The sequence below is a fragment of the Rhipicephalus microplus genome, chromosome 1 (assembly GCF_043290135.1).
Source record: "Rhipicephalus microplus isolate Deutch F79 chromosome 1, USDA_Rmic, whole genome shotgun sequence".
NCBI classification, from domain to species: domain Eukaryota; kingdom Metazoa; phylum Arthropoda; class Arachnida; order Ixodida; family Ixodidae; genus Rhipicephalus; species Rhipicephalus microplus.
Window position 1 is genome coordinate 133,037,975 of NC_134700.1, and position 13,048 is coordinate 133,051,022.

Below are 13,048 nucleotides of genomic sequence, written 5' to 3' on the forward strand. Positions count from 1 at the left end.
TTCACTCCCGGCTACAACGCCGCCTCGCTAAGGGCTCTCAGCCCGGCGATGGCGGCCGCTAACGTGGTTACGGGCTATGATCCTACCTCAAGCCAAATGCTGTCAATGGAGATTTCATCCTCCGAAAACACTATGCCATCAGAAGATGAATACCTCAAAGACGTGGTGAAACTGTGGCAACGCGAGCAAGCGAAATCGAAGTCTGCGTCTCAGCAACAACGAGACGCCACGGCGGGCCACCATTCCCCAGCCTTGCAAGGAACGCCGGCGCGCCATCCCTCCGGCGGTGTGCCTACCTCTGCTCCGTCCTCGCAGCCAGCGAAGCAACGCAAGTGGCGTCCGCGTCAAACTCCTCGCCTCTCTCGCGACGACTACATCGTAGTGCTGAAACCTCGCGTTCCCTGCGAGCTACGCACATTTGTCCCGGCCGATCGCGCGGGCGACGCCATCCGCAGCTTCCTCGGCGACCAGACTACCACGCAAATTCAAGTGTGGCCAATCTGGGAACAGAACATCTTGGTCTGTAGCACCACCATTTTGCCTATAGCACAGCGACTCCTCGGGGACTTCCAGCTGCAAGTGGGGGATCAGCAGCTGCCCGTTTGAGGCCACGCCAAGGCACCAGGGGATACATGCAAGGGCGTCATCAATGCAAACCCTGCTGAAAGCCCGGAAAAGATAAAGTCTGAACTGTATTGGCCTCAAGGTACTATTCTTGCGGTCCGCAAACTCGGAGATTCCGCGGCGGCGGTGGTGACTTTCGAGGGCACGAAGTTACCCCGCTTCCTCTTCTACCACTGCGTGGCGACGTATATCCGCGCCTATAAGAAAACGGTCCCTGTATGCACCAAGTGCGGTACCATCGGTCATCGACCACCTCAGTGCCCTCACGCCGCTCCAACCCAGTGTGCGAAATGTGGAACCCCCGCACCTGCAGGTCTCAATGCCCACGACTGCCACCCCAAGTGCCTCCTCTGCCACGGCGCCCATGAGACTGGGACCAGTGGCTGCACGGCAAAATACCGAAAATATCGGAAACGCAAGCAGCCCTCAACATCTCCTCGAGGGACCACCTCATGTTCGTCACAGCCAGACAGCAGCACAGACCTGCATCATTCGGCTCCACCACTCCACGCCGACTCTCAAGCATTCCCACCGCTCGAAGCACCAGCGGCGGTACCTCAGGTGAGCAGTTGGGCAGGGAAAGCTGCTTCTAAGCCTCTCTCACCCCCTCCTGTCGATCCTCCTTCTCCCGAACTTGCGGCCCTTCGCCAGCAAGTTGTGGCACTTCAAAAGCAAAATTCTCTTTTAACTAAACAACTCGAACTCTTAAATAAGCGACTTCAACCCCAACAACAGTGTACTGCAAGGCCATCCGGTATTGCCTCCTCTGTCCAGGCGACTACGCCAGCTACGTCCAAGCTTAGTCCTTGCGCTAAGTCTACTCCCATTAAACCGCCGGTTCAAGCAGCCATGTGTACTCCAGCACTCGGAACCGGTGCAACATCTACTCCAGAAGCTCTTGAGGCTCCTGGGGCACCTCAGGTTCTCTTGCCCGCTAACCAAACTCTCCCTAGCGAAGAGCACACCCCGCGCGTAGAGGAACGCCTCAAGCGCGTCGAAGCTTCGATTAATCACCTCCTCACCAGCTTCTCGGTCCAACGCATAGTAGTAGAGGTTACCCAGGCTATTCAAGCCTGGGCAATCACCCAGTTTCAACCCAAGGCATCGCGTTCCCGCTGCTGCTCGGTGAGCAGTGAGGGTACAGCTCCACGGCGTCATCGTAAGGTGGCTACCACCACCCCGCCGTCGGACAATCCGGCCTCCGTGCCCCTCCCTGCCTCTGAGGATTCCGAGCGGGACATGGAGGACCAAATATAAAACCTAGGACAGTCACAATGGCTACCAATCGTACGTCCCGTTCAAACATTGCGTCTAAATTCGAGATCATACAGTGGAACCCTGGAGGCTTCGGGAACAGGCGAAAGCGTTCACATCTTTCCCTTTTCCTCAGCTCACTTGGCTCTCAGCTGGCCGTCTTGGCGCTCCAAGAATCTGGCCCTGCTCCATCCCTTTCTGGATACTGCTCCTATGTAGGCGGCACCACCACATGCCTCCTCGTGCATAAAGCTTACACGGCGATACAGATCGACCTCGATCTGGACCTTCCTTACGACTACTGCATGATATCAGTGCTGTCTCAGCGGAGGGGCCAACCATCAATACATATCTTAAACGTGTACTGTCCCCCTCGCCTTGCGAGGGCTTCGTTTGCGCATCTATTCCATCGGGCACTGCGTATAGCGGCCCGACAACCACTGGTGATTGTCGGGGACTTTAATGCCCCCAGCCCTCACTGGGGTTACCACTACGAGAAGGCCCGGGGCAGAGAGCTTAAGGAGCTCATTTCCTCGCTGAGCCTGACGCTTCTTACCAATCCGGCACAACCCACACGTTCCGGCAACTCGGTCACGCGAGACACATGCCCCGACCTCTCCCTCACCCGTCACATCCGCGATGCTACATGGGAAAATTTAGGCGAAAACCTAGGCAGCGATCACTTTTTACTCCGCATTTCGTTCACACCGCGGCAGAAAATGCGCCAACACTGGGCCAAGCCCGTCTCACCGATTGGACTCAGTTCAGAATGCAACCATTCCCCGCCGGCCTCTCCTCGACCGAATATGCAGCGTGGGCATCATACGCTGTTCATATGAAACAAGCGAACACTCGCACCCTTGCAACCTCTAATTTGACTCCTGCGATCGATCCACACCTCCTACATCTTTGGCACGCTCGCCGCGGGCTCATAAGGCGCTGGAAACGCAACAAACTTAATCGGAAACTTCGCGCTCGCATTGAGGCGCTCACTGCAGAGGCGGCCGCATACTCCGCACAACTTTCCGATGCTAACTGGGCAGACACCTGTTCGAAGGCTGCAAACCAGATGAGCTCTTAGAGTGCGTGGCGACTCTTTAGAAGCCTTCTCGATCCCTCCACCACCAGGGGAGAAACGCAACGCCAGCTCCACCGTGTTCTGCATGCATTTCAGGGCACTACGGATGAACTCGCGCGAGAACTTTGTGACCGCTACATCTGCCGCACAATTGATCCCGCAGGCCTAGCATATACGTATTCCGGCGCCCCTAACACCGACCTCGACGCCCCATACACGCTTTCTGATTTACGATTTGCACTCACGAAAATGCGACGGGGCACGGCCCCTGGACGCGACGGAATCACAGTATCGCTCCTGGCAAATCTTCCCGACCAAGCACACCTCTCGCTACTCCAGCTTATAAATTCGATATGGGACGGTTCTCCGCTTCCAACAGAATGGACCACATCGGTCGTGACATTCATTTCCAAATCGGCAAAGTCCATTAGTATTGAGGCACTGAGACCCATCTCACTTCCCTACTGAAACGTTCCGCATGAAATCTTACGGAAAATATATGGACTCCGTAACATTTCCTTATGCTACATACGGAAAAAATATGGAGTTTTATGGAAATATACGGAAGTTGTATGGCATTTACGGAAAGCTTCTTATGGAGTATAAGGAAGGATAAGGAAATTGTATGGCGTATACGGAACGCTTTTTATGGAGTATACGGAAGGATAAGGAAAATGTATGGCATATATGGAAAGCTTTTTATGGAGTATATGGAAGGATAAGGAAAGATAAGGAAACTTATGGAGCATACGGAGAGTTTATGATGGAAGGATAAGGAAAGTGTATGGAGTGTACAGAAGCTTTCATAAGGAAAATGCAGAATGTAAGGTCTTACGGAAATATACAGATTTTGTAAAGTGCTTACGAAAATGGGCAATAGTGTATGAAAGGCATGTGGATTGTTGCAAAAATGTGGAAACTCTACAGTTGTTGTCACATTTTAAGCAGGAAATCCGAGCTCTATAAAGTTATAAATGAATGCACAGTGACATATATAGTACAAAAGAATAACGCAGCCTAGTCTGTGTTGTCAGTCACCGCTGTTCGCCCTTTTCCAGAATGAATAACACTTCTGCAGATGACCAGGTGCTAAAGTCTGTCACACGGAAAATGTGTCATTCACAAGGAATGACAATAACTGTCATTTTACTTGCATGCTGTCACACGAAAACAAATCAAGCAAAAAAAGCATAACTTCAAGGGCTCGTTTTTTGGTAGAAACAATAATATTGAGAACTAAATTCAATGTGAATGAACTTGTCAATATTAATGAAACTGTTCTCATTACCATTGGCAAAGAGAAATGTCATTTTAAAATATCGACCATGAGCTTAGCTCTCCTGAGCACCGACAAAAGAAATGAAAATCTACGAAAACTAAATGCATGTAGCCTAAAAATATTTTTTATTGATAGTATGTGCTCCTACAATATAAATACAGCTATACACAACTTGCCACAGCTTCACGACAGAAACGAGGTAGGGGCAGAGGGAGTGGTCAGGAAAATAATTAAGTATGAGAGCACAACTGATATGTACAAACACATAATGGTGCTTATCACTGATGCACGGATGGTCGTGTATAGAGCTGGGTCGTTTTGAGATTGTGAAAAGCATTGTTTCAGACCACCATGCAGATTACGCTTCAATTGTAGTGCTACACAACTTATGGGCCAGCTTTAATGAATAAGAAGATTATAGGTTAAACAAATGCTTCAAAATATATCATATCATGGCTGCATGGACGCATACAAGCTATGTAAAGCGCAATAAAGTGAGGACGCATGAGCTTCTCTTGATGCTTCAGTTCTACATAGATGCTTCAACTGTGCTGCAAAGAAATTTAACCAATGTCTGTGTGTGCAACATTGTCCATTTTAAACTATCTATATGTATATATAAAATTCCTACTGCGAGTTAAGCTACGTAGCACTCCATAACTCTTCCTTTTATTAAGGGCAATTTTTCAAACAATCAACGTTATTCATTTTCTGTCTGATGACTTCGTGCCCGCAATTCTTGGTTTGGCTCGATCACAATTGTGCAGCCCTTATTTTGGAGGAATCAAAAAACATCAACCAAAATATATTTTGGAACTGCTTCTCGGTGATATTGCCTTCCCTCAACTGCCACAGCTTGAGATGAGTCATATAGCAAGTCTCACGCATACCTAGGGCCTACCCTTGAAGAAACTGGTCCGGCTGTGAAATGCTCAGTTTTTTCTTAAATAAATTTTTTGGTTTGAGTTTTCTCACTTCTCGAGTCCCTTCACAATCAAGCAGACCCATTGTTCCCCTTAGTCATTAATTTCGTTTAATATGAAATAAAAAAAAATTAATAATGAAAATAAAAATCATAATAACTGTTGCGCAAAAAACACAGTCCCACATACGTACGTGAACGCAATATTGCTTTTATTTTGTTTTAGAACCTAAGGCATTAGAAAAGATAGGAGTACAATAAAAACGTTCAAAAAAACAAACAAAAAAAGATTAAACTTGGCGGGACTCGAACCTGCGCCACTTAGGTGTGCTCGCGTACGTGAACTGAGTGCGTTAGCTTGCTAAGCTATTCACGCTGAAGGTAATTTTGTGTTTAAGTTATGTATATAAATTTGCTTTTTACACGCTATGTGTTGGCATATTTATGTACGATATGCGATCGTATCTATTGTTGTGTGCATATGTTTTGGGATTGTATATACGTCACATGCTTTTCGCATGTCTTTCAACTATACATTGCTGCACCGCCGCGGATGAAAAGAAGTATTTTTACACCCACACACAAGCTTGAGCAGTTGAAGGTTGTTTCCCGGGGCTCTCTTGCGATTGAGTCGGCCACCACAGGGAATTAGAGTGATACGCCATTAATCCCTGCATCTAGCTGTATTCCACTTAGTAGCTCTATCGCTTGATGACAAATCGAGCGCGGGGCGCGACGCTATTGCGCACGACCATGCCTCGCGTAGCGGCGACATCAGCTTATTGCGCCTGCCGGCTTGCTTCGATTTGCTTCAGAGCAAAGAAATGTCATACCTTGAAAGATTGCGTACTGCACTATGTCAAAATGTTACTGCTTTGTAGCCATCCTATGATTCATTGAGAATTGATAACTCTGATATCACTACTGTAGAGCTTTGCGTCGGCGACACGCACCGAACGTGAAACCGCACTACGTCTGTCGTAGAAGCAGTAGGAGGCTGTCGTCTGCTAGAACAAAAACAAAACGAAGACCTGCGAAGATATTCATAAGTTGTAACTTGTTTTTTTAATAACCGTTTATCACTTTTAAAGTTATTTTGCCAGATAACATACATTTTTTTTAGTTTATAGCAGCGACAGATGTTTTTTTTTTATTTTCTTCACACAGATATCCAAGTCAAATCCATTCACAGCTAAAGCCACATGTTGTTTGTCTTCTTTGTTTTCGTGGGCATGCCGTGTTGATGCGTCTCTCATGTGTTCGCGCTGCTACACACGAGAGCATGAAATGTTAATTTTACGCAAGGAAGCGCCGTTCCTCGTTCGTGTGATGTGCTAAGATTGCGCCCTTTTCCCGCGGTTGTCCGAGTGCGGATCAAGTTCGAGTCGTCCAAGGAATCGGCGGGTTGGGCGGGCGCTCGAAGGACTCCGAGGTGACGGCTGACGCCTGTGGTCGCTTCCCTCAGGACAGTGTGAAAGAAACTAAAGGTAAGGGGGACACTTTTTTATGTAGGCCAAGTATGCCACTCAGTGCAAGTGTGTGTTGCTGCACTCGAACCAGGCGTCGTGAAACGGCAACCTTACGCGCCTTTGCGAGTGCGGTTGCCGATTCGCTTTGACAACGCTAACGCCAGCAGAGCCATGGCGCATCGGCGCGGCCTTACTGGAGCTAATTCGAGACAACTGCGGCAACATGCATGTGTATGGTGATCGATTTTTTCATATGTGCAATGTAGTGAGGAAGACGCACATGGCGCTTGCTACGTTGTTGATTAAACGTAGCCTGCAGTGTCATTTCATGCAAAGCAGCATTTTGTTTACGTTCGCGGGCGATACAATTTGTAACTTGGCTCGATTCACCTAGCCAACCGCCTAAGTGGGTTGATTAGCATACGTTCATGGTAGAGCGTTATTATGCCCCTAAACAGTGGCGTGTGCTTGTTGAAAGATATAATGTGTGTGCCTAGTGTAGAGAGAGAGAGAGAGGTGTTCGTGCAATCTGCATGTGTACCTGCAAGACGCCTTTGCTTGTAACTAATAATGTACCGGCCAGCACCTACATTGTACGCCTGACTTTGAAGAAAACTTGCATGCACAATGTGAGATTTTGTAATCTGCCAGAGTTGCTTTTTATAAAATAATACACTGCCAGCATGTTCAAAATATGTTTCGCTGCTGTGTGGCAGGGGTGCGGTTATCACGCTGTTGTGTAGTTGCTGATGCAAGCACTTATAGTTTTGATGCGTTAATATTTCTCATCTAACTCATCAGGTGTTTGGCTGTTTCAGCACAAACAAGGCAAAGAGAGAAGGAAGACGGGTAATGACAGGACCAGTGCCGACTTTTGTTTGCAGGAGAATACCCATGTTGGTGTATTTATTGTGACAGCCTTTTTGTGTAGCTTTTTTGCCCAATTTATGCAACAACACAGTTGTCAGCAATATGAGAGAGAACACTGAAATTAGCTTTTAAAGATCATGGTGACTAAATGCCTAGTAACTCACAGCACAAAGTAAGAACAAAAGACATCAGTATGATCAATGTGGATGAGTACAGTCTTGCATCTAAAAAATATATTGTGCAAAATGTTGCCTAAGTAAGAAACCTCTCTATGTTTGCAAATAGTGTGACGTCACTTCGAGCACCGTGCCAGCCATTCCCTCCCTCTGTGCAAGGGCTGGTTGGCAAGGAAGTTGTTTGTGACGTTCCTGATAGACCACCGAGATGTATGCGATTCTAAACCTGTAGTCTAATATATACGTAATCTTTTGTGCAGTTACATCGCTGCCTCTGACACCTACAACTTATTTGCATATTTACATTGCTCCCTTAGGACCTAACACACAAACTTGTTGTTTGCATTGTCACTTCATGAATATCGAGCGGTAAAGGTACTGAGTATATGTGAAACAAGAATCTCTGCTTATTACATGAAGAAATATGAGGCCTTCGATAAAACGAGTTATACCTTTATTGAGCTTGTGTACTCGTCGGGGCGATTCATACATGCAGCTTCAGCAAACGGTATCTTCCAGCCCGGTGACCTTGCAATTTTTTTCTGCACACAGCGCAAACGCCGAGATGTATTCACTCGCAGATGGTCACGTCAAGTGCATATTTACCTTGACTAAAATGTCGAATCAAGTTTTTTCATCGACCGGTCCCTGCCATGAGTGCTAGTCTTCGTAAACAAGACACATTGTTATTGACACTGCACACACCACACTCAGTATTCTCAGTTGAACCGATATTCACCGATATTCTCAATAACTTTCAATGCACACTACATGCCGCAATCAACAGTGCACATTTTTGAAGACTATGCCGCTGTTGCTTGCACAGGCCACCACGTGTGTTCACTTCTTCAAGATAAACAGACAGCGTGGCAAATATTTTACCACACAGTTTACCACACAGCTGGATGTTTGCTGACACATACTACAGCTAATGTCGACATTGTAACGTGAAGTGTAAGCTTTGAAAAATTAAAACTTGCCCCAAACACCGCACGACTGTACCGGGCTGAGCCATCAGCGGGAGTGTTTTTCCAGCTACACCTTTTACATGTGCCAGTGACATCATGCTGTGACGTACCTCGGTAGGGGCCTATCGCTGCATACTTTATGTGAATGAGGGTCCTGTTAGTGAAAGCAGGCATTGTTGATTTCGTAACTTGTTCATGCCCAACTGGACCTTCATTTGCACAAGTTGTCTGACTGATATTCAGGCGAACTTTTGTGTAATAAATTATACAGTTGGCAGTCTGTGCTTGCCCCATACTGTTGTTACTGGTGTTTCTTGTTGTTACTTTGCACTGCTCATTACTACTCACCTACACAAACTAGCCTATCTTGCCGCTGTTTCGGACAAGATGCAGCAGGCAAGTGCGATAGTGTTCATAACTCTAAATTCTCGAGCAAAATTTATCGTTTCATATTCAGTTAGTTGCATTCATATCAGTACATTATAAGAAATCATTGATTAAACATGAATCCGTGTTCCTTTACATAATGCTCACAACTTTTATATCAAATTGAATGGTGTTTATAAAAAACATGGGTTTTAGCTAAACTTCATGCTCTTTTCTCGAAGAGCTGACAAAACGCTATTGCATGCTTACTTGCCATGAATTGGACTGTGTTCTAAATACATTGCAATTCTTCACCGGACTGCCAGTACACTTCACATTGGGGGAACATTTAATAACCATGGATTGATTAATTAAGACTGGAAAGAAAGAAGCGGCAGGCCGGGATACTTGATGTTGGCATCCGTTTTGCTACCCAGCGCATTATCATGCAAACTCCCTATAGAGTGGTTATGCGTCTTGCATGTGTGTCTGTAAACCAAGAACTTTGGGTAGAACTATATTTATCTTACAAATGATTGCAGGACTGTGGAGGCTGTAGGGCTGCTTAGAAATGGTGGAATCCCTGGACATGTGTTCAACCTTGCTGCATCAGCTCCTTGGTGTTTTCACGGCATCTTTACAGATGTGTTGGGTGAGTAAAGCAAGCAGGTTTCAACACAAGGAAAAGTATAATATGGCAGCACCTCTTGTGCGTGCCTTACATCCCAAGTATATCAAATATTTATCTTGCCTTGTGGCCTGTAATTTTTAAAGAGACACTTCTTTTTGCTTTATATTTGAGTCTTGATGCTTCGACAGCAATGTATTTGTGTTTGACAGCAAGTGTTCTTGAACAAATAACTGATCTCAATAATGACAAAACACCCTTCATACTTGGTCCTTAGCATAAGCTAGCACTTATCTGTAGCAGATGCAATCATTCATTTTTTGCTGGGATGATAATGGGCAAGTAGCAAAGGCAAGTTCAGATTGGAGTGGTCGGTGACGTCTGTTTAGGCTCTGCCATATTGCTTTGCAACCAGAGTTACTTGTGGCCACATATACAATGAAGCCACGTGACGTGCATTCTAAATGAGATTACCATATCACATTTCACTGCATCTTAATATGTGCCAAACAAATGCAGATATCATTAGCTTGCCACTATAAAGGGATCCTAAACCAACACAAGGTTGAAATTTAGTCGTGGTGTTGCAGCTGTGTATGACTCTACAATGGATACATAGCCGTGATAATTTGTCTATATGTTGTCGCAATAGTAATGTTACACACATTGTACGATACAAAAGAGGTCCTCGCTTATTTCGCTTTTTTTCGCTATGCTTCTTTCTTGTCTCTTCTTGCCATGTGCTCCTCCTCACTGTACAAGGAGCAAGAGCAGTGGGCATACAAACACGTATTTAAAAAAAAAATGTTGTAAGGTGAGCACTGAGAAGCTGAACACTTCCAAAAGGCTCAAAGAGGTAAAGGCATTGTTTCTTGCTACTTTTTGGGCACCCATAGCTAGTTGTGCTGCTGCAGTTAAAAAATAAGTTAAATGTTAAAAATTAATTGGAGATGGTTTGGCACCCATAATTGCAGTTACATACAGAACTAGGTTTCAATGCGTAAGCAAAATCTGTTTACTCTAAATCAATCCTAATGATATCTGAAATTCAGGAAATATTCACAGAAAAGCTCAGGAAAAGGCTAAGTGGTTGCCCCTTGAATGTGAAGGAGATACCCTTCTTCTAAAAGGTCAATAGACAGTCTAGTAGTCTCGATATTACATGCACTATAAAATATTCTGGTGTGGTGCTTTTCATGCATGTTATAATGAGAGGGGTTTTTAATAGAACTGTTGTCACTTTGCCCTGCATTGCTGAAATTGTTCACATAGTTATAATACATGAATCACTTTATGCCTTTTGATTTTATGCAAATGGTTTGCTTACCCAGTCGGTTTAACTTGATTTGGATAAAATCATAAATGCTTTAAAATTTTTTTTACTATACAGCAGGTTTATTTTTAAAATACGCGACCATTGATGTGAATGCAGTTGGTGGCGTGCTTGATTAATCCTTCACTATCACCACTCTAACTACACCTGCTACAGTGCATAGTGTGACAAAAGTAATGGTACTTAACATTACTGGCAGCATACACTTTTATGTCTCAAAATAGGTTAAAAAGCCTGGTGAAAATGTGTGTACGTTTTTTTTTCGCTCCAACTAAATATTCGGGTCTACTCAAAGTAGCTTCCACTCTTTTAAGTTCCTCAAACTTTTAGGTGTTCAAAAGAAGTATTAATGCCATATACTTTCTTTGTCAGCTTACTCACCACTCTAATAATGAGAATTACCCGACAACATTACCCAGTAGAATAAAGGGATGTTATAAAAAGTAATGTCAATTCAATTGTCAAAAAACGTTGCCAAGTTACGATTTTGTTCACTTTTCTTTTCACAATTTTGTTAAAGTTACTTTTGATAACATCCCCTATAGTTTGTTTGGCATCATTTTCTGCTAGTTCTCATTATAATGTGTTCAACAAAGACAACAAACCCTTAAATTGAGAGTTCTTTCCTTTACTCATGAATCTGAAACAGTGAATCTCAGTAATCTTAGCGGTGTGTGACTTGTTTTTTTTTTTTGATCAGTTGTGCATGTGTTCAAGTACATGCATTTAGGTGGGAGGGCGAACTATTGCCTCCTCCTGTGACTAGCAGATTTTCTGAGAACGGACAGATGCATAATGCTGCCAAAGAAGTATAGGGATATTGGAAGTAATCGTAACGTAATTGCAATCGTAATGTAATTGCCAGTAGGCAAAAAAAAGGTGTCCCACACTCGCCATAATGGTAACAGACAGCGCTGACTGACTCTTCCATGTATATATGCACATATATACCGTACAAAATGGAAGAGGGATAGCCGCCATGGTAGCTCAGTTGATAGAGCATCGGACCTGTTATTCGAAGTTCGCAGGCTCGGTCCCTGTACAGGGAAGGTTATCTTTTTTTTCCTGCCCCGCCACGGTGGTCTAGTGGCTAAGGTACTCGGCTGCTGACCCGCAGGTTGTGGGTTCGAATCGCGGCTGTGGCGGCTGCATTTCCGATGGAGGCGGAAATGTTGTAGGCCCGTGTACTCAGATTTGGATGCACGTTAAAGAACCCCAGGTGGTCAAAATTTCCGGAGCCCTTCACTACGGCGTCTCTCATAATCATATGGTGGTTTTGGGACGTTAAACCCCACAAATCAATCAATATCTTTTTTTCCTTCTACTTTTCTTTCTTCACAATTACAACACTTCTATTCTTCTTGAAGATTTTCTGGTGTTAAAAAGGTACCTTATAATCTGAAGAGGCAAACAGAATGTGCCAGTGTACGAGTTAGCTCTTGTAGTGGTTACAAGTAAGATATGTTTTGAAGAATAAATCATTCTGCCACTTGCCTAAAGAATGGCTACAGGACATGATGCTGGATGCACTTTGTTATTTTTGAATCAAGCTATCTTGTATTCTATTTTTATAAATTACATGGGATACACATGACGGTATCATACACTTTAACGCCACAAAGATTATACAGCGAACAATGTTACAAATGCAAAATTGCATAAGGATAAGGTGAAAACTGCACCCTCAACGAGAATGTACAGAAAGCACAGGGTGCAGGCGTCATTCCTTCTGCCCGTGCTTTTCAAGTGCGAGCTGTTTTCACCTCGTTCTGACCAACTAACTAGATTGAGATGTGTTGTTATAGTGCAAGAGGATGCTCCACGGGAAACTAGGTTTGTCTCAAAGTCTGTGTGTCTTTCAACCTATATGGTGCCCGGTTCAAGAGTTCATGCAGACCAGATCGTGTAAAACAGGACCGTGTAAAATGGACCGTGTAAATAAAATAAAATGGACCATGTAAATAAACAGGATCGTGTAAAATGTCGTTTTCGTGTGCAACTGTAGTTGTGGTTGTGCTGAATGACCTTTCTTTATATACACTACATAACAAACTTGCTTCTTTAGAGTCGAGTGCATCTTC